The following is a 23,894-nucleotide window of genomic DNA, read 5'->3' on the forward strand; positions in this document are numbered from 1 at the left end:
AAGGAGAGGCAGAAGTTTATCTGTGGTAATGTTCTTTTTGTTCCTGGTAGGCACCTATGGGGAAATTAGGTTGTCTGTATTAGGAGGGGTACGATTTTGGAGTTTGAATAGGATGAGGGAGTGGTCAGTCCAGGGTTGAGGCTCAATAGAGTTGATGGTTGTGTTGCAATTAATGTCTGCTATCCAATCAAGGATGCTTCCTTTGTCGTGGGTGGGGAAGCAGACTCTTTGAGTGAGGCCATGCTCCACTAAGGAGTTGGCAATAGATGTGGCGTGAGCGTCAGTCGGGTCATTGAAACCTAGATTAAAGTTGCCTAGTAAGAGGATTTGTGAGGTGGGTTTCGTATTGGTGGTTAAGAGTGCATTAATTTCTTCCTCAAAGGAGCCCAATAGTCCGGGAGGTCTGTAAATTAGATGCATTGTTATGGTTCTAGAGTTTGTGAGTGAAGTTTTACAGTTATTAGTTTGAGGGAGTTAGTGGTGGTGTGTGAGACAACTCTCAGTCCCAGTATGGTTCTGGCTGTGAAAGCCACTCCACCTCCTCTTGTGGAGTCTCTGTCTGCTCTGAGGATTGTAAAGTTATTTGGGGTTGCTAGAAGGAGGGATGGACCAGCTACTGTATGTAACCAGGTCTTGGTTATTGCAAGTAAGTTGAGGTTCTTTTCTAGTATTAGATCTGCAATGTCTCCTGCATGTGCGACTAGGAACCTGGCATTTATCATGGCTCCGAGGATAGTATGAGGGTTGTTATTGTTGGCAGAGAGAGAGGGTGTGGCCATGGCCAGTCTGGTCTTCTTCAGGTGTTTAGGTTCCATTTTGGGAGTATGTTGAAAAGAATTGATAATAGGCAATGGGACGGAAGGTATCTTTTTAGGATTTGCCAAGTCTGACGTTTCGGCTTGTTGTAGGGAATTTGGCCCCCAGCGGTGGAGGTCTTGGTCGGTGGACTTGGGGTCATATTGAGTTGAGGTAATTTGTGTGGCAGGCCCTGAGTAACCAATGGGTGATTGCTTGTAGCTGTTATTGTGGGTGGTGTAGGTTCTGGGCAAGGAAGTGTTATGCAGTGTCTTCAGAGGGGGCAGGAAAGAAGTCGGCTTGATCCGCATAGGTAGGTTAAGGGGTAGCAGAAAGTTGGTAAGTGTGATGAGGTCATCGGGGTTAGGACGCTTGGCCATGATTGTATGTCTCCTGGGCGTGTTACTGTTAGGTAGGGATGAGGGTAGGAGGAAGCATTACAAACTTGTGTGGGTGATCACAGTTTCTCTTATTATGTTTCCAAAATCTTAGTTGTCTAGGGCCTGGTCACTCAGCACTAGGGAGCTCCCATTGGTGATGCTAGGCCACTATATAAAAACACTATAGTGTAACATGCCTATAAATGCCGTCAAGTTGGAGCAAGAGGGAGCAACAAGAATCCATGTAGTACTTGCAAGTGAGCTAGACCCAGGGCATGACAAAGTCTGTAACCCGCAGTAAACAATGCAAGGCTCCCAGCAGAAAAAAGGGGGTTGAGGGGTTGGGTTACCCAGGCACACATTTGCAAGCAGCAAAGAAACCTGGTGACAACTGTGTTTTCTATCTGTTGGTAATCATTCGCTGTAAACGTAGCATGCATGCTTTAATGTATATTCTTAAAGCTGATCAGTTGGTCATCTATCTGACTCTTATTTCTGGTATTCAACCTGAAAAACCTATCGTATTAATAAAAAAAAGAGATGAATTATTGACTCTTGGATGAATAGACCCGTTTTGTCATCATGTCGCTCACTTCTCTACCACCGTATCTTCTTATAGTTTGTGCATTGCTTTAATGTAATCCACTGTCGAAGCACAATGAGGTGGGCTGAAAAGAAATGCAAATGTTCAAAATATGCATATTGAATAGCACATTATTTCAAAAGAAGCAGTCCATTAAGTTTGAGCTGAGCTCCCAAAGAGGACGCCTTAGTCTTAGTGAATGAGGAAAACGGAATAAAAGCGAGCTTGTAAATGTAATCATCAAGAGCCACCGTTTCTCCTGACATTTGTGCATGTTCACGATGCATCCATGGATATCTTCATATATGCTACTAGGAGCCATTAAGCGATTAATAGAAACATTAGGCCATAGATATCTGTTTGAAAAAGTAGAATATAACTTTCACTGTTTTGATGCTCTTAGCCATAATAATAATACGAATAATAATAATAATCATCATCATAATAATACGTGTCCTGTTCGATTGTTGACAATGTAATAACGTATATTATTACCAATATCAATACACGCAAACACACACACGTGCATGTTTGCGTAGGCACACTGATCTCTCAGGCCAGCAATTAATATGATACATTATCAGTGTGTGCTTCATAATTGCAGTGCCATTTTACTTCCACGCTTTTTTACTCAACACTTTAATTATAATTGCCCTACCAGAACTCTCTAGGTCATGCTTTGAGCTCTTACAACTAAGGAAGAGGTCATTTATTCCGTTTTTTCCAAAGTGATTCAATTAATCCATAATAATTTGACTTCAGGAATCCCCCTGATAAAGTCCTAGTCTATGCTACCTTTTGGTATGCAGTCGTGCCAATGAATAAAATAAAATTCCAGCGGCCTGATGGATTGTTAGTACACTGTTCCTAACTTGCCATGAAGCATGGACTGTCCATCTTGAACGTAAGTTACCGGAAGCACAAAGTGCTGCACACACCAGCTCATTCCCTGCAAATGGCTCAGAAATGTAACAGAATATGAACCTAAAAATCGGTGTTTATTGGTCTCTCAAACTTTGGAAAATAGCTAATGGCATTGAGGGCTGTGTGGGTTTATTTTCCACCATCATATGAACATAAAATAATCTGTTGAGTTTTCGTAAATAGAGGCATTCCTTTTTTTCCATGTTCAGAGATAAAGAACATTCAATATTAGTGCGGCATCCCACGCAGAGGGTGAACGCTGCATTTTACAGACTCCTCGTCTATTTCCTACCTGTGTAATTTGTCCTCTCAGGCAGTTCCATGAAAGACACCGTCTGAATGGTCTGCGAAGAACCCTTGCTTTATGACAGCACTAAAAACTGACGTTCCCCTGCTAAGGCTGGGAGGGTATTTCAGTCCATATTCACATAGGGTAATGTGTCTTTCCGGTGGCCGTTTTTTGTTGCTGCTATTCTTGAGATACGAAACAAATGTACATATATATGTTGTAAATCAAAACACCCAATGCATGCTCGTGAAATATAATGTTTGTTGTTTTGGATAAGGTGAGGCATTGCAAGGGAAAACAAAGACACCATCATTACACACTGTGGACGTCTTTACACGTTGGGCGGTGTACTACAAAAATGGCGTTAAGTCTGTAACCGACAATTTTCTTAATGGTAACTGAATTGTTGTACTGCCAAATTACAATGTTTGGCTTTGAAGTGGTTGATTTACCCCAACAAGGTTCATTCTTGGTTATGAAGAAATCAATTACATTACGCTTCCTTGTGCATTCAAGCAACGGGTTTGAGCAGTGTTTGACTGCTAGAAAGAGGTGTATGGGAAGCCCTTCAGATCAAAATGACACCTTTATGAATGTGACATATTGAAACAAATAAATGTATTGAAATGCGTAAGGCATGCATTGAGATTACCATAACATGTATGGAGATGAAGTACTAAGTGGGTGACAAGCCTTGTTGAGTGTGGGCACTGGCAGTTGGTGGTTGTCCACTTTCTGTTAGGTTATCTTGGGACTCAGTTTAGAACGTTTGTTGTAAAGTAGAGACACACCAGTCCTTGGTTGTTTTTGAACATGTTTTTTTAATTTGCTCAAGGACACATGTCAAGGTCTGGCAACATGAGCCGTGTGAGGTGAAACAAAAAGCTGACGCGCCTTTCGAACGTAGTCTTTATCAAGGCAGACAACTCTGGGTCTCTTGGATGACAGCTGAAAAAGTCTGCAGGCCTCCCTGTTAGGGTGCCAGCTGCAAGTTGGATACCTTATCTGAGTTGTTGATCGTGCGTCTTGATCCCATTCACACGCACGATCAACAACTCAGATAACCTTTTGAACATTCCATGCATTGAGATGACTATAACATGTATCGAAATAAGTAGAGGTGAGTACGAAATGCAATGGAATGCATATGACACCCATTGAAATTAATATGACTCCCATTGAAATGAATATGACACACATTGAAATGAGTGTGACATAATGGAATGCATATAACACCCATTGAAATGAATATGGCACCCATTGAAATGAACATGACTCACATTGAAGTGAATTTAACATGCATTGGAATGAATATAACATGCATTGGAATGAATAAGACACGCATTGAATTGAACATGACATGCAATGGAATACATATGACACCCATTGAAATGAATATAGCCACGTTGACGTGAAAACGACATGAACTGGAATTAATATGATACCCATTGAAAAGAATATGACACACAATGAAATGAATACGGCATTCAATGGAATGAATATGACACCCATTGAAATTAATATGACACACATTGAACATGGAATCAAAAAGGCATGCATTGAAATGAATAGGACATTTATTGTAATTAATATGACACCCATTGAAATAAATATGATAGGCAATTGAATGAATACGACATGCAATGGAATGAATATGACACACATTAAAATGAATATGACACACATTGAAGTGAGCATAACATGCATTGAAATGAATATGACACCCATCGAAATTAATATGACCCACGTTGAAGTGAATACGACATGGATTGGGATGAATATTACACCCATTGAAATGAATAATGCATACATTGGAATGAATATGACATCCATTGTAATGAATATGACACACATTGAAGTGAATATACCATGCATTGAAATGAATATAACATGTAGTGGAATGAATATGACACACATTGAAGTGAATGATACATGCATTGGAATGAATCTGACACACAGTGAAGTGAATGAACATGCATTGAAATGCACATAACATGCATTGGAATGAATAAGATATACATTGAAATGAACACGACATGCATTTGAATTAATATGACACCAACTGAAATAAAAAAGACACCCATTGAAATACAATGACAAACGTTGAAGTGAATATGACAACCATTGGAATTAATATGACACACATTGAAGTGAATGTAGCATGCACTGGAACTAATATAACATGCATTGGAATGAATGAGAGATTCATTGAAATGAATATGACACCCATTGAAATGAATATGGCACACATTGAAATGAATATGGCACACATTGAAGTGAATACGACATGCTATGGAATGAATATTACACATATAGAAATGAATATGAGACACATAGAAGTGAATGCAACATGAATTAAAATGAATATAACATGTATTGAAATGAATACGACATTCAATGGAATGATTATGAAACCCATTGAAATTAATATGACACACTTTGAAGTGAGTGTGACACCTTTTGAAGTAATTATAACATGCATTGGAATGAATAAGACATTCATTTAAATTAAAAGAACATGCATTTGAATTAATAGGACACCCTTTGGTGCATGGCCGTTCTTAGTTGGTGGAGCGATTTGTCTGGTTAATTCCGATAACGAACGAGACTCCTCATGCTAACTAGTTACGCGACCCCCAGCCACACAAACTGAGGTTAGATAAAATAAGGTGAGCATCGTTAATGGATATACCGCATCACCATTACTTTATTCCCTGTGGGGACACAATTTTGTGATTTTTGTTGGAATGAATAAGGCATTTATTGAAATGAATAGGACATGTAATTGAATAAATATGACACCCATTGAAATTAATATGGCACATGTTGAAGTGAATACGACATGCAATGGAATGAATATGACACCCATTGAAATCAAAATGACACACACTGAAGTAATTATAACATGCATTTGAATTAATAGGACACCCTTTGAATTCAATATGACATGCAATGGAATGAAAACAACATGCAATGGAATAAATATGACACCCATTGGAATGGAAATGACACACATTGATGTGCATGTAGCATGCATTGGAATCAATATAACATGCATCAGAATGAATACAACATGCAATGACATGAATATGACGCCCATTGAAATGAATATGGTACACGTTGAAGTGAATACGACATGCTATGGAATGAATATGACACCTATAGAAATGTATATGACACACATAGAAGTGAATGTAACATGAATTGAAATGGATATAACATGCATTGAAATGAATATGACATGCAATGGAATGATTATGAAACCCATTGAAATTAATATGACACCGATTGAAGTGAATGTGACATGCATTAAAAAGAATATGACATGCATTGAAATAAATATGACACACGTTAAGTGAATATGACACAGTTTGAAGTAAATGTAACATGCATTGGAATGAATCTAACATGCATTGAATATGACATACAATGGAATGAATATGACACCCATTAAAATGTATATGACACACACTGAAGTAATTATAACGTGCATTTGAATGAATAAGACATGCATTGAAATTAATCGGACATGCATTTTAATTAATATGACACCCATTGAAATGAATGTGACATGCATTGGAATGAAAACAACATGCAATGGTATAAATATGACACCCATTGAAATGAATATGACACACATTGTGGTGAATATAACATGCATTGGAATGAATAAGACATGTATTGAAATGAATAGGACATGCTGTGATGGTTCGTGCAATACGCGAACCTTGGGATAACGGGCGAGATATACGGCGTCCATTTTACTCATCCAACATGGAGAATCCCATTGCCGCAAGTTACGGTTTAGCCGTTGGGTCACATGAGGAAGAGGCTGTAGCCACGCCCCCAGACTGGTGAGCAGTACTTCCGTATCCATCACCTGCACATCGGCGCGTTTCTACTCTCATTCCAGAGTCCAGCCACGCTTTGCAGACGTAAGTACGCATTCGTACCCGCTGCCTTTCCACTTCTTTCCTTGTTAGAACTAAGTGGCTATCTTGTGTCTGTTTCTCCGCTCCCACTTGTTGAAACTCCCTTTACCGTTCGCTTTAGGCAATCATCAGATCGCGGCTCAGATCCTCCGCCTTCTGTGGAATCAGAGGAGTTCTTGTGTTTACGAGACGATCCTTCATCCAGGGATATTAGGACGCAGGTCTTGGTACGATCTTTAATATAGAGTCAGATTTCCTTCATTGGCATTTCTCTTGCTTTACCCAGTATTTTTCCATTCATCACAATCTCCTTTCTTAAGGATTCATTCATCTCTCTACATGGGCCATTTCGCTACCCACTTCCTCCCAGTACTAGCAGGGGATCAGTTCTCCAGAGTCTCCTTCAGGTGGTAAGCTTAAGTGACATTCCTTCTCAGTTAACAGGATCAGGATTGGGAGGGGAAAGACTAAGTCTAATTTTCATTCTTTACACTTTGTTAGGCTTTGCAACTATTCCCCCTGTTTTCTCCAAAACTACCATCCAGGAACTTAACCCTCCGGTCTTCCGGGCCTGATTTAGGTGTTTCTAGGGTAAGCCTTTTAGAGATTAGCCAATATCCTCTCTTTGGGTCTGTAACATCTATCCTTCATGTCATTAATCCCTCTCTGTGTCTACTTATACCTAGCACTTATAGATCTTGGAGGAGATTGGGAAGTTCAACCGAAGGGGCTGATTATTCTCCACCGGAAACATCTCCAGGGAGCAGTCCTCAGGAAACTACACTCTCTAGCAGCCCTTCGCAGGGTTTTTTCCCCGTAAGGGGTTTTTCCCTGGAGGCTCCACCACTGTCGGACTCTCCGAAGTCGGATGGTGGAGGGGCTTCTAGGTATTTTCCAATTACTTCAAAAGATTACAGAACCAGCGATCCCAAAGAAGAGAGAGGTAGGAGTTTTGTTTGTCTATATTGGAGTCTGAGTACATGTAATGATTTTGAAATATCACACATGCATTGAAATGAGTATGGCACCCATTGAAATGAAAATGACCCACGCTGAAGTGATTACGACATGGAATGGGATGAATATGACACACATTGAAATGAATATGACACACATTGAAGTGAATGTAACATGCATTGCAATTAATATAACATGCATTGGAATGCATATGACACCCCTTGAAATGAATATGACACACATTGAAGTGCATATGACACACACTGAAGTGAACCTGCATTGAAATGAATAGAACACGACTTGGAATGAATATGACACCCATTGAAATGAATATGACACACGTTGAAGTGAATTTAACATGCATTGCAATTAATATAACATGCATTGGAATGCATATGATGCCCCTTGAAATTGATATGACACACATTGAAGTGAATATGACACACATTGACGTGAATTTAACATGCATTCAAATGAAAAGAACATGAATTGGAATAAATATGACACCCATTGGAATTAATATATCACACATTGAAGTGAATGTAGCATGCATTGGAATGAATATAACATGCATTGAAATGAATGAGACATGCATTGAAATGAATATGACACACATTGAAGTGACTATGACACACATTGAAGTGAATTTAACATGCATTGAAATGAATAGAACACAACTTGGAATGAATATGAAACCCATTGAAATGAATATGACACACGTTGAAGTGAATGTAACATGCATTGCAATTAATATAACATGCATTGGAATGCATATGATGACCCTTAAAACTAATACGACACACATTGAAGTGAATATGACACACATTGAAGTGAATTTAACATGCAATGAAAATAATAGCACATGCATTGAAATCAATATTACATGCAATGAAATGAATATGACATGCAATGGAATACATATGACACCCATCGAAATTAAAATTACACACATTGAAGTGAATAGAACATGCATTGGAATTAATAAGAAATGCATTGAAATGAATAGGATATACATTAAAAAGAATATGACCCCCATTAAATTAATATGACCCACGTTGAAGTGAATACGCCATGGATTGGGATGAATATAACACCCATTGGAATTAATGACACATTGAAGTGAATGTAACATGCATTGGAATGAATCTAACATGCATTGAATATGACATACAATGGAATGAATATGACACCCATTAAAATGTATATGACACACACTGAAGTAATTATAACGTGCATTTGAATGAATAAGACATGCATTGAAATTAATCGGACATGCATTTTAATTAATATGACACCCATTGAAATGAATGTGACATGCAATGGAATGAAAACAACATGCAATGGTATAAATATGACACCCATTGAAATGAATATGACACACATTGTGGTGAATATAACATGCATTGGAATGAATAAGACATGTATATAAATGAATAGGACATGCTGTGATGGTTCGTGCAATACGCGAACCTTGGGATTACGGGCGAGATATACGGCGTCCATTTTACTCATCCAACATGGAGAATCCCATTGCCGCAAGTTACGGTTTAGCCGTTGGGTCACATGAGGAAGAGGCTGTAGCCACGCCCCCAGACTGGCGAGCAGTACTTCCGTATCCATCACCTGCACATCGGCGCGTTTCTACTCTCATTCCAGAGTCCAGCCACGCTTTGCAGACGTAAGTACGCATTCGTACCCGCTGCCTTTCCACTTCTTTCCTTGTTAGAACTAAGTGGCTATCTTGTGTCTGTTTCTCCGCTCCCACTTGTTGAAACTCCCTTTACCGTTCGCTTTAGGCAATCATCAGATCGCGGCTCAGATCCTCCGCCTTCTGTGGAATCAGAGGAGTTCTTGTGTTTACGAGACGATCCTTCATCCAGGGATATTAGGACGCAGGTCTTGGTACGATCTTTAATATAGAGTCAGATTTCCTTCATTGGCATTTCTCTTGCTTTACCCAGTATTTTTCCATTCATCACAATCTCCTTTCTTAAGGATTCATTCATCTCTCTACATGGGCCATTTCGCTACCCACTTCCTCCCAGTACTAGCAGGGGATCAGTTCTCCAGAGTCTCCTTCAGGTGGTAAGCTTAAGTGACATTCCTTCTCAGTTAACAGGATCAGGATTGGGAGGGGAAAGACTAAGTCTAATTTTCATTCTTTACACTTTGTTAGGCTTTGCAACTATTCCCCCTGTTTTCTCCAAAACTACCATCCAGGAACTTAACCCTCCGGTCTTCCGGGCCTGATTTAGGTGTTTCTAGGGTAAGCCTTTTAGAGATTAGCCAATATCCTCTCTTTGGGTCTGTAACATCTATCCTTCATGTCATTAATCCCTCTCTGTGTCTACTTATACCTAGCACTTATAGATCTTGGAGGAGATTGGGAAGTTCAACCGAAGGGGCTGATTATTCTCCACCGGAAACATCTCCAGGGAGCAGTCCTCAGGAAACTACACTCTCTAGCAGCCCTTCGCAGGGTTTTTTCCCCGTAAGGGGTTTTTCCCTGGAGGCTCCACCACTGTCGGACTCTCCGAAGTCGGATGGTGGAGGGGCTTCTAGGTATTTTCCAATTACTTCAAAAGATTACAGAACCAGCGATCCCAAAGAAGAGAGAGGTAGGAGTTTTGTTTGTCTATATTGGAGTCTGAGTACATGTAATGATTTTGAAATATCACACATGCATTGAAATGAGTATGGCACCCATTGAAATGAAAATGACCCACGCTGAAGTGATTACGACATGGAATGGGATGAATATGACACACATTGAAATGAATATGACACACATTGAAGTGAATGTAACATGCATTGCAATTAATATAACATGCATTGGAATGCATATGACACCCCTTGAAATGAATATGACACACATTGAAGTGCATATGACACACACTGAAGTGAACCTGCATTGAAATGAATAGAACACGACTTGGAATGAATATGACACCCATTGAAATGAATATGACACACGTTGAAGTGAATTTAACATGCATTGCAATTAATATAACATGCATTGGAATGCATATGATGCCCCTTGAAATTGATATGACACACATTGAAGTGAATATGACACACATTGACGTGAATTTAACATGCATTCAAATGAAAAGAACATGAATTGGAATAAATATGACACCCATTGGAATTAATATATCACACATTGAAGTGAATGTAGCATGCATTGGAATGAATATAACATGCATTGAAATGAATGAGACATGCATTGAAATGAATATGACACACATTGAAGTGACTATGACACACATTGAAGTGAATTTAACATGCATTGAAATGAATAGAACACAACTTGGAATGAATATGAAACCCATTGAAATGAATATGACACACGTTGAAGTGAATGTAACATGCATTGCAATTAATATAACATGCATTGGAATGCATATGATGACCCTTAAAACTAATACGACACACATTGAAGTGAATATGACACACATTGAAGTGAATTTAACATGCAATGAAAATAATAGCACATGCATTGAAATCAATATTACATGCAATGAAATGAATATGACATGCAATGGAATACATATGACACCCATCGAAATTAAAATTACACACATTGAAGTGAATAGAACATGCATTGGAATTAATAAGAAATGCATTGAAATGAATAGGATATACATTAAAAAGAATATGACCCCCATTAAATTAATATGACCCACGTTGAAGTGAATACGCCATGGATTGGGATGAATATAACACCCATTGGAATTAATGACACATTGAAGTGAATGTAACATGCATTGAAATTAATATAGCATGCATTGGAACACATATGACAACCTGTGAAATGAATATGACACACATTGAAGTGAAATGATACATGCAATGGGATGAATATGACACCCATTTAGATGAATATGACACACATTGAAGTGAATGGAACATGCATTGAAATGCATATAACTTGCATTGAAATGATTACGACATGATGTGATATGATATGATATGATATGGCATTTGTAACGCGCCTATACACAAGTGTTTCAAGGCGCGACGAGGCAGGGAGGGGGGAACAAGGGGAAGACAGACAACGATCCTACTAGGCCAGGTATCATTCAGACCGCGCAAGTGCAGGGGTAGGGGAAGGGAAAAGTGCAAGGGGAGGGGGAAGTGCAGTACAAGTAAGTAGAATAAAATAAATAAATAAATAGGGCCAGCTGGTGGCAAATGCAAGGTAAGTGCAGACAAGTGCTGGGAAGGGGGGAGGCTGTAGGGATACAGAGACAGTCCCGCAGTGCAGGGGATGCCAGGGAGGCAGTGCAAGTGGAGAGTGGCTGGGCCCAGGACCGAGGTCGGTGAGAGTGGCCCAGTTGCAGATTCAGTGCAATTTCAGTGTAGAATTTAGCAGGGGAGAGGGACAGAGAAAGCAGAAGCAAAGAGGAAGGTTTTGAGGTGCTTCCGGAACCGGAGATAGTTCTCCTCAAGTTTCAGGGAGGCAGGAAGGCTGTTCCAGAGGGAGGCCCCTGCCGCGGAGAGAGATCTACCCCCAACTCTATGCTTTGAGAAGCGGCTGACCCTGAGGGAGTTGGAGACGGATGAGCGAAGGGCTCGGGAAGGAAGATATTTAGGAAGAGAGAGTTGAAGGTATTTTGGCCCCAGGCCCCAGAAGGCCTTGTGGATAATGCAGAGGGTTTTGAACTTAATCCTCGCAGCCACTGGGAGCCAGTGTAGAGATTTCAGTCCTGGAGAGATACAGTCCCTGGGCTTGAGGCCAAGGACAAGTCTCGCAGTTCTGTTCTGGATGAGTTGCAGAGGGCGGAGAGTGGAGGCAGGCAGATTAAGATAGAGGCTGTTACAGTAATCAGGCTTCGAGAGAACCAGGGCTCGGGAGACAGTGAGTTTCTGGGGGAAGGAGAGGAAGGGAAGAATACCTCTGAGGAGGTGCAGCTGGTAGTGTGACTTCTTAGAGACGTCAGATATGTGAGGAGAGAAGGAGAGTGTAGAGTCGAAGATGACCCCGAGGTTTTTAGCCTTGCAGGTAGGAGCAGGAAGAGGGCCAAGAGAGGCCAGCCAGAGAGCTGCAGGGAAGGAGGGAGTGGGTGTGCCGATGAGTAGAATCTCAGTCTTACTGGCATTAAGGCAGAGGTCATTGGCGGCACACCATTCCTGGATAGCAGACAGACAGTCAGAGATGAGGGAAGGAGAGGAGGAGGCCGAGGGTAGCCTGAAAATGAGCTGGGTATCGTCCGCATAGCACTGAAAGTTGGGGCAGAGGGCGGCAATGCAGTGGGCAAGGAGTGACAGATACTGGTTGAAAAGCCAGGGAAAGAGATTAGATCCCTGGGGAACACCACAGGTGGAGAAGAAGACGTCAGAGAGGAAGCACCCAAGTTGGACCTGGGAGGGTTATGCATTTGAATTAATATGACACCCACTGAAATCAATATGAAACCCATTGAAATGAATATGACAAACGTTGCAGTGAATATGACATCCAATGGAATGAATATGACACACGTTGAAGTGAATGCAACATGCATTGAAATTAATATAACATGCTTTGGAATGAATAGCGCATGCATTGAAATTCATTTGATTGGATAGTGTAATCCTATTCACTGCTGTAAAGAAAAGCATTGTGGGCAAACACAAACATTGCCCAATACCAGAAATTCCATCTCGATTTTAAGGCTAATGCGGGTGTCTTTGTACACCATTATGCACAGGAAATTGGATTGCATATTGTAATCTAATTCCCCACTGATATTGAAAGCATTCTGGGTAAATGAAAATATTAACCAATATCAATTGTTATTGTAGGTGTATATGAGGGTGTCCCTCACCCACCTACTGCTTTCTTTAATGCATTCCATTTTTTTTTTGTTAGGCAAATGTAGGTTAATGCAGGTGGCTTTGCACACTGTAGTGCATGCCTTCCTCAATCCGAATAGCATGTTAGCCTTTATGATTCAGATGTGAATCCTTGCTGTCAATAGAACACAGTTTCAACAGATAAAAAAGAGGACTAAACTCCGATTACACAGGTGACAATCTTGTGACCAAGAAAGCACCTGTAACGAGATATTTAAACGGTGAGCGTTAGACCCCTCCCACTAACTTCACCCGAATGCTGGGAAGGAGAGAACCCTGGGAAGGAGAGAGGTCTGTGAGGACGGACCTACTTCAATCGAGTTGACGCTACTTACTTTGATCGTAATCGAACTTTAACAAACAAAAAAACCCAAGTAAGAGGCGAGTTATTCAGTTATTTTTTTAGTCAAGTAGAATAAACTGCATTCACTTACCCACTCCCCCCTCCTTCTGCCCTTTAGAATCAACATTAGACGTTGTCTTTGTACACTGACTCAGTTCTTCCACCTTTGATTAAGACACCCGCACCCGATGTGCGAATGCTAGCAGGACCCCTGCATTTGAATATCGCGATTAACACCTAGCTTCTGGCTGACAGACATTCCTGTATTAGAGACACAGGTAAGGTGGTGATTGTGGTTTTCTACTGTGTATAGTATTCTTATCAACACTCCTTACGTGACTGCTGCCCTTAAGCCACAGAGTATTACAAATAAGCTTATTTGTTTCATGATAGGCTTTTAAGAAAACCCAGAATGCGAGTAAGCACACACTGACGCGAGAATACGTGCCAGCTGGGCCGTAATGATCGGGAGAATCAATTTTCTCTGACCTAATGGAACGTCCCTGTAATCTATACGGCAAACGCCTCTGTATTTAATCGGGTGAGTTTATGTTGAGTAATTGCCCTCCCTTTTGACTGCATATTGCTATGGAGACACTGAAGACTGTTCAATGTGAGACGAGCAGACATAACACAATATTGAATGTATCCACCTGTTGAGCCCTGTCAAAAAGAGGTGTGCCTGGATGAGTGAACCTTTTCTGCGAGCCACCCTTTTTCATTAAGCAGGAGAGCAATTAAGTTTTATGAAACAAGCTAGTCACTAGCCCCAAGCTTTTGTGCATACATGGCGAGTCATGTACCACACCCTTTTAAGTTAATTTTATTTTGTGTATATATTAATAAAAGCAATATTTGTTTAATACTATTACACTGGTTGAATACTTAATTTGTAATTACCAGTAAAGACTCTTAAATAGAGCAGTACTCGCTCAAGATGGCATAGTTTCACACTCTGAAACCATGTTTTGCTCACAAACTCTTTTGTGTCAGTTTAAGGTTTGGAAACCTATTTAAGATGGTGTTTGATGAGCAAAGTAATTGACCCTCATACCCCCTTTAGTGTTTGAAATGAATATGACACCCAATGAAATGAATATGACACACATTGAAGTGAATGTAACATGCGTTGAAATTAATATAACATGAATTGGAATGATTATGACACAATTTGATATGAATACGAAACACATTGAAGTGAATGAAACATGCATTGGAATGAATATGACACCCTTTTAAATTAATGTGACACGCATTGACGTGAATGAAACACTATACATTGAATTGCATATAGCATGCTTTGAAATGAATAAGAAATGCATTGAAATAAATAGGACATTGAATCAATATGACATATGTTGAAGTGAATGTGACACCCATTGGAATGAATATAACATGCATTGGAATGAATGAGATATGCGTTGAAATTAATATGAAACCCATTGTTCACTGCCAACCTGGTCAATCCTCTCCGTGCTGGGCCGGAGGGGCAACGGTTGGCGGCCCTCACACGGCGACTACTCTGCAGGGCCTGGAGGTTGTCCCGGTGTCAGGATGCCTGCCAGGCTCCCTGCAGAGCTGTGGGTTCCGACAGATGGAGTCTGGTAGCCAAGGGGTTGGCAGTCTCTACTCTCTGTTCTCACTGGGTGGCCATTTAGGATTTCCAAGTTTCCTGGCAGCCTTCGGGGAATCTGGTCTCGAGGCTCTTGAAAGGAATAGCAGATTCTAGTACTGTGGGACCGGTTGGCAATCCCCCACGGGACCTTCCGTTAGTCCTGTCCATGTTGCAGGGACCTCAATTTGCGCCCCTGGAGGAGGTGGATCTGAAGTGGTTGACGCTGGACACTACCTTCCTAATTACCATTACTTTGGCTCAGTGTTTGGGGGAAATTGGGGCCCTCTTACGTAGGCCTACAATTCTGGTGGTCGAGGAGGACTGAGTAATTTCATCTCACTGATCATCCCTTTGTAGTGGGGGACTGTGGTACTGATGTTCTCGTACAACTCTGTGTTCTTGCAGGGCAATGCTATACCCGCTGAAGAAATCTGTGGAGGCATGTTATGGTATCAGGTGTGATCTTCCATACAGAGGCATCTCACATCTTGGAGGCTGGACTTCAGTACCTGGTACACACTGCCTACATCTAGCCCACTTTTTTGGTGCCACCTGGTACTGCTGGTGATCCCTCAACTCTATGAACTGGCAGGGCTTAGCTCCTGCAGGGACAGTTTATGCTTGATGGCATGCACCAGCAAGATAATCCAGTGGATGAAAACACCTGCTGCAGAAATCTGACACATTAGGCTGTGTGTCACACAGGCATCATCTACCTCTACAGAAGAATCACAGATGTCCTCTGTGTCCTGGATGGGAGTACCTGGCCCACGCTCCCTGAATCTACCCTTTCCACTAGTACCACTGGATACCCCAAGGTGGTATGACAACTCACTCGCGTAAGAACAGGTTATGCATGGAAAGGAGGAATTGGTTAATGCGCATAATGTACAAATCTGGGGACTGTGATGTGTGCAGTGGTGGAAGTGGAAAAAAGGAACTAAAGGCACTCTGGCTGCATCCAAAAAGAAGGGAGTGGGATGGCCGGAAAGCTGGCAGAGGAGGTGGGGGTGGGGACCAGGATCACAAACCGTGGCTGAAGAGCAATTCACCACTCCTCAAAATTGACTATATACCCTCCAAGCATTACTCTGTACAAATAGTTCAGATTTTAAGGCCTACGGTGATGATGACTTATAGAGGTTACTTACAAAAACACAAATTACATAATAAAGCCAAATGACAACATGTAAATCCTTATAGCAACATGTTAAGCAATAAGAATATAATTGTGAATTTAATTTTAACATCCCAAATGGTAAACTATTAGTCCCAGAATGCAAGATAACATCGACCTAACACATCTATTGAAGCCCACTGTGATTTAAACATGCAATACAATAAGCTGTGTAATAAACTCTGATAGATATGGAGATTCTTTGTCACAAACCTCCAGCTCGTAGTTATGCATGATGTTGAAAACATTTTATTGTTGACATGAAGAAACTTTTATTTTTGTTTTTTGCATGTCATGATGGATATAAACAAATCTTTAAATGGGTGCTTTGCGTTGCTCACTTTAACTCTCATAGATTTGCAAGGTAACTAGTGCTTTGGGAGCTCTTTGAGTTGGAAATGTTCAATCATGCATAGGAAAGGCTCTGCCAATGATAAACAAAATATGTTTGCAACCTGAGCACCTTAACAACCTGCAGAGCCACGGACATTGTGTTGGTGTCTGCCTAGCTGTGATTTGGGAAACTGGCAGTGCCTGAATGTTTGGCCTGAGCTGATTCAATACTTGGCTCAGGAGTCAGGAGAAAGAGAAAGTAAGAATCAAACAAACAAGCAGCCCAGACCCAAGCCCAAAGATATCAGTAAACAAAAACCTCATGATCACAATAAAAGATAAACCCTCCAACTGCACATGCTGCCAGCCCTGTTCGGCTGAGGCAGCTGAGCCCAGGAAAGTTGTGCAAATAACAGTCCTAAACACGGATACATACTGTGCCGAAGCCCTATGTAGAGAGAAATCTAAGATTTTACCTCTAGGCCTGAAGAAAGAAGAGTGAGCAGCATTCACTGGAAGGGTTTGCAGCTTTCATTTCACTGCAATATGACTGGTTGACTATGTCATGTGCTTTTCAGCATGTGTTATACTCACAATTCATAACACCTTATCCATTCCATTGCATACTACATTCATTTAAATCTGTGTCATAAGAATGTCAACCCAGGTTATATTCATTTCAATGATTGTCATGTTCATTTCAATGCATGTCATATCCATTTAAATGCATGTTACGTTAATTTTAATCAGTGTTATATTCATATCTATCGATGTTACATTAATTTCAGTGTGTTTCAAATTTATTTCAATCCATGTCCTGTTAATTTCAAAGCATGCGGGGATTACATACTGGTAATCATCATTACTCCTATTCCTACTCTCCCTCATCCTAGTACTTACCTTCAAGTATGTTCCGTGCTCACTGGAACTCTTTTGTTTTCAAGTAGAACTCCTCTGACTGCCCCTCCCAGGAGGTATGACCTCCCAACCAATCGGCCCAAGGCAGTAATCCAAAACCCAGGCATGGAAACCTTCATCCATCAGGCGGGAGTGAAGGGAAGTTTGTACTGGGGCGAGGAAGAGTAGTACTAGGAGTAATGAAGATTACGTTAAGTAATCTGAGCATTACCTCTATGTCCCTCTTCCTCATCCAAGTACTTACCTTTCAGTTGTACCAAAGACGAAACAGGATGGACGCCCATGCCCATCACGAAAGACACATACACCAAGTATCACCACTTCTATCCTCCTTTTTGGAACCCTCTAAACTTCTCGACCCGTCCCAATCAGGATTTAGGCTGGGTCGGGGCACAGAGAGCGTCCTGGTATCAGTGCAGGATAACATGGCCAGGCTGGCTGATGCAGGGAGGGGTGTATTTATTTATTAATTGGATTTGTAGAGCGCACCAGCAGCCCGCAGGCATCGCAGCGCTGTAACAGAGCTAAAGGAGGCTTACTTGAGGGTTACAATGAAGCCGCCCATGAGAGAACTTGTTCATATTACAGGGTCACATGTTTTAGAACATAATATGTTACATCACAAGATACATCAGACAAAGAGGTTCATTTTGACTGCTTTGCGAAATGCTGAGTGAGAGTCAATGAGCCTGAGGTGTGGTGGGAGGGCATTCCATAGAGTGGGTGTGACTGAAGGGAAACTAGAGCCGCCTGCACCGGCTTTGCGTGTTCTAGGGATGGATAGCAGGTTAGAGTACTGAGATCTGGATGGTTTGTAGGTAGAGGTTTTGGTGATTCTCTGTGCTAGATAGGGAGGAGCAAGGTCATTGAGATACTTGTGAGTCAGAGCTAGAACTTTGAAGATGATCCTTTGCTTAACTGGAAGCCGATGGACCTGTCTCCTGAGTTTGGAGATGTGTTCTTTATGTGATAGACCCGTGTCGGCTCTGAGCGCGTTGTTTTGAACAATTTGGAGTTTGGCCACATTCTTGGGAGAGGTGCCCATGAATAGGGCATTGCAGTAGTCAAGCCTTGATCCTTAGATCTGTCAGCAGCTTTTGACACTGTTGACCACCCCACCCTGCTGACACGCCAGGCCCAAATTGGTATCCCTGATCAAGTGCTAGTCTGGTTCTCCTTATTCATGTCTGATCGTACCCAGGTGCTTTCCCTTCCACTGTTTCTCTCTGGTTTCTGCCACCTTACCTGCGGGATTCATCAGAGCTCCGCCTTGTCACCCATTCTTTTCAACATCTACATCTGGCCTCTGATCTGTCTCATCCACTCCCTCAGCTTCAGGTGCTATGCTTATGCCGACGACACTCAGATCCTGATCCATTTAGATCTTGATTGTGCTGTGATGTCGTCGCTCCTTGATCAGAGCATGACGACCATTGGAGATTGAGCCGAAACTGGCTGACGTTGAATGGAGACAAGACAAAGGTTATGGTGCTAGGTGCCCCTTCTGATTCTTCACTCTGGGTGTCTTCTTTATGGCCCTCTTCTCTTGGCCCTTTTCTGGTTCCACTGACTAAGGTGAAGAACTTTGGAGTGATTCTCTCAGCATCCCTTTCGATGAATAATCAAATCTCTGCAGTTTGCAAATGAGGTAATTTCCACCTAAAACCAATAAAACAGGTGCTCCCCTTGATAACGGCTCCCCTTCGTCCTCCAGTGGTTGCGGACATGGTGCTCAGCCGGTTGGATCACTGTAACTCCTTGTACTGGGTGCAGCCCAAGGGCCAAATCCATCGGCTGCAGCGTCTTCAAAATCTGTCTGCCCAGGCAGCGAAAGGGTAACCTTATGGGGCTCATATCACCCCAGTACTGCATGCTCTCACTGGTTACTGGTGGCGCAGCGTATTAAGATTAAGTCACTGTGCATTGTCCATCGGGCCCTGCATGGAATTGGTGCTGAATACCGGCAGGATAAATGTACCCTTTATTTGCCAGCCCACCATTTGTGCTCTGCCATAGTGGGTCTGTTAGGTGTGCCCCCTCCCCGCTGTTTGTGTATTGATGGACGGGCATTCTCAGTTGTTGCTGCTCAAATTTCTAACAACCTGCCACTGACAATACAAAGTTTGCCAAATCATCTGGCTTTTAGAAGGGCTTTCAAGACTCTTCTGTTTTAGTCTACAGTGATTGGTCTATAGAGGATTTCTCCACTCTTCTCTAACTCCAAAATACTTTCGGGTGACTGTGCGTTCTCTAAGTTAAAATAACATAACATAACATTACATTACATAACATAACAAGGGTATTGTGAAAGTCACCCAACACCAATTTATTCATGAAACAGCAAAAAGCAAAAGACAGGACGACCACGACTCCGGCCACCACCTCATCAAGACACAGCCTCCAGAACACCTGCACCGAAGGAAGTAGACAGGCACGCCTCCACATTGAGTTGCTAATGCCGAATGAATTTGTTGGGTGTAACCCATATGGCATCTCTGCAAATGTCCAAGAAAGGTACCCCCTGGGCCAGCCCTCTCGTGGACCAACCCTGGACTGGCCCTGCAGGACAGAAGTCCTCAGACTCATAGGCCTGCAGAATCAAAGAATTAATAGACCGACAAATAATTGGAGTGGAAGCCCAGTGACCACAGTCCCCACCACAAAGGTGACTAATAGATGATCAGTGAGATGAAATTACTCAGTCCAGAAAAAATAATGTAAGACCGCCCACTTGACATCCAGAAAATGTCAAACCTTCACCTCAGGAGAGTACAAAGCAGGAAAGAAAGCAGGGAGAACCACCTTCTGACACCAATAGAACCAAGAGGCGATCTTTGGCACAAATGAGGAGTCACAGCTCAGCACCAGTGCCTCCTCCTGGACCACCAGAAATGGAGGCCTGTGCAAGAGGGCCCCAGTTTCCCCCAAACACCGACCTTGAGTAATGGTAATCAGGAAGGTAGTCTCCAGCGTCAACCACTTCAGAACCACCTCCTCCAGGGGCTAAAATGGAGGCTTAAAGGAAGGACTAAAGGAAGGTCCACGGGGGATCCCCAACCGGGCCCACAGAACGAGAATCTGCTACTCATTTCAAGAGCCTTGAGACCAGAGACCTCCCTCCCGCCAGAGGGCATGAAGAAACCCAGAAATCCCGAATGGCCGCCCAGTGACAACACAGAGTAGTGACTTCAACCCCTTCTCCACACCTTCATAAAGAAATTGCCAAATGGAAGGCCACCCTCCAGTCCCAGGATACCCTCCGACGAACACCAAACCAGAAAATTAGCCCAATGATGGTCATAGGACTTAAGTGTAGAGGACAGAAGCACCCTCAGGACTGTTCCTGCACCACAGCAGAAAGGCCTAACGCCTGTAGACCCCTTGTCTCAGGTTTCATACCCCTCAATGGATGAAAGAGGAGAAGGGGGCATTACTATCTGCAATTGAGACATCATCCGGGCAATACCAAAGGATAAGATAGCTGCATTTCTAGAAGGTCCGGGAACCATCCTGAGCGAGGACAGTAAGGGACCACCAGGATTAACACCCCCAGAAATGATCTGATTCTGCTGATGACCTTCAGATTCAGGGGAATTGGAGAAAAGGCATAAAGAAACTCTGGCGGCCAAGCCAAGGAAAGTGCAACCACCCCCGAGGCCCCAGTGGACGGCGTTCTCGAGCAAAACCGGGAAAGTTAAGAGTTGCAGGGGGAGGCAAAGAGGTCCGTCTAGTGATGCCTGAACCTCCAACACACCTCCTGAAAAACCTTGGAATGAAGAGACATCTCCCTGACACCCTGCTCAGCCTATACCTGTCAAAAACAGTCTGCAGCAGACACTGGAGCCCGGGAGGCTCTGTGCAGTGGGAGCCAAATGGGTCCCTCCCTGGTGCAGAACTGTGCACTGATAAACTGTAGAGTCTGAGCAGGGGACAAGTGCTATTTCAGAGGATTGAGCAAGAAACCCCACCTGCAGAGGGCCCATCAGACAAGGCGAAGATGGGCCGTCCTGTAGCCAAGACCCAGCCTTTATCAACCAACCATCCAAGTAAGAGTACACCTGAACTCCAGACAGGTGTAAGGACGCTTGGCGGCCACCGTGGGAGACCCACAGGCTCTGCCACCAGCTCCCACCAAATGACAGATGCTCAGAGGAGGGCACGGAATCACCTGCCCCAAAGCCAGCAGAATGGCCAACCTCCGGAGGCATACGGGGACACCCTGCTTGCACTTGGCTACCGGACGCCATCTGCCAAAACCCAACGTGCCGCACAGGGTCTGGCAGGCATCCTGACACCCAGGCAACCTCCAATCTCTGCAGAAGATTCACCTAGTGAGGCCCGCCAGCCGTTGCCCCTCCTGCCCAGCACTGAGAAGATTCACCAGTTCCAGCAGGAATGAAAGAACTGCTGTCGGCTGGTTGGTTGGGAGGTTATACCTCCTGGGAGGGGAGGGGCCAGAGGAGGCCAGTTTGAAAAGAAAAACAGTTCCAGTGAGCACGCAGTGTACTCAAAGGTAAGCACTGGGACAAGGAAGAGGGATGTATAGGTTATGTCTTATTCATTCTAATGCATGTTATATTAATTACAATGCATGTTACATTCACTTCAATGTGTGTCATATTCATTTAAATGGGTTACATAATCATTATATTGCATGTCCTATTCACTTCAACGTGTGTCATATTCACTTCAACGTGTGTTATATTTATTTCAATGGGTTTCATAATCATTCCATTGCATGTTGCATTCACTTCAACATGTGTCATGTTCATTTCCATGGGTGTCATATTTATTCCAATGCATGTGCTATTCATTTCAATGCATGTCCTATTCATTTCAATGCATGTCTTATTCATTCCAATGCATGTTATATTCATGTCAATGCATGTTACATCCACTTACTGTGTGTCATATTCATTTCAATGGGTGTCATATTCACGCCATTGCATGTTGTATTCATTTCAACGTGTTCATATTAATTTCAATAGGTGTCATATTCATTTCAATGCATGTCTCATTCATTACAATGCATGGTATATTAATTCCAATGCATGCTGCATTCACTTCTATGTTTGTCATATCAATTACAATGGGTGTCGTATACACAGCAAAGTGTGTCATTAATTCAAATGCATGTCCTAATCATTTTAATGCATGTCTTATGAATTTTTTGAATGTATTTATTCAATTCTTGTAAAGCGCTACATGCTCAAATGCTTCAGAGCGCTACACAAAACAAAAATGTACAGACAACATAAACATAATAAATAGGCATAAATACATAAGAGCAACCATGTAACATGTGGTTCAGTATCAGACTACGAGTCTTAGATTTGATGATCCCATTGGCATATATTTACAAATACTTAGAACCCAGGGAGGTTGCTGGTTCCACACCCAACCAAAACACAATCCCTGTTCTTCAAGGTACACCAGCCATCATTTTTTACTCTACGTAAAAACTTCAGATCAGAGGTTCTGACTACACCTGGACCCGTTCTTAGGCGAAGCCATGCCAGTACTTTATTTTGTAGTGCTTTCCTTGGTTCTCTCTCAAAAGGCTCTTAAACATTCCTGATTATGAAATTCCTACGGTCAGTGACCAGGTCTCTAATAAGGCCATCCTTAGGCATTGTCACATAGGACTTTCTTAAACATAGACTCCGTAGATTAGCTGGTTTGAGGGCAATATCCACAGATCCAGTCATGCCAAACAGGCACAACTCTATTTCTGTGGTGGTGGCAGGAGATGCAATATTGGCAAACTGTGGCGCCACATTTCTTATTGTGGCTATTGGGGTGGAAGCAGT

This window comes from Ambystoma mexicanum, chromosome 5p (genome assembly GCF_040938575.1).
Source record: "Ambystoma mexicanum isolate Mex_15411 chromosome 5p, UKY_AmexF1_1, whole genome shotgun sequence".
In the NCBI taxonomy this organism is placed as follows: Eukaryota; Metazoa; Chordata; class Amphibia; order Caudata; family Ambystomatidae; genus Ambystoma; species Ambystoma mexicanum.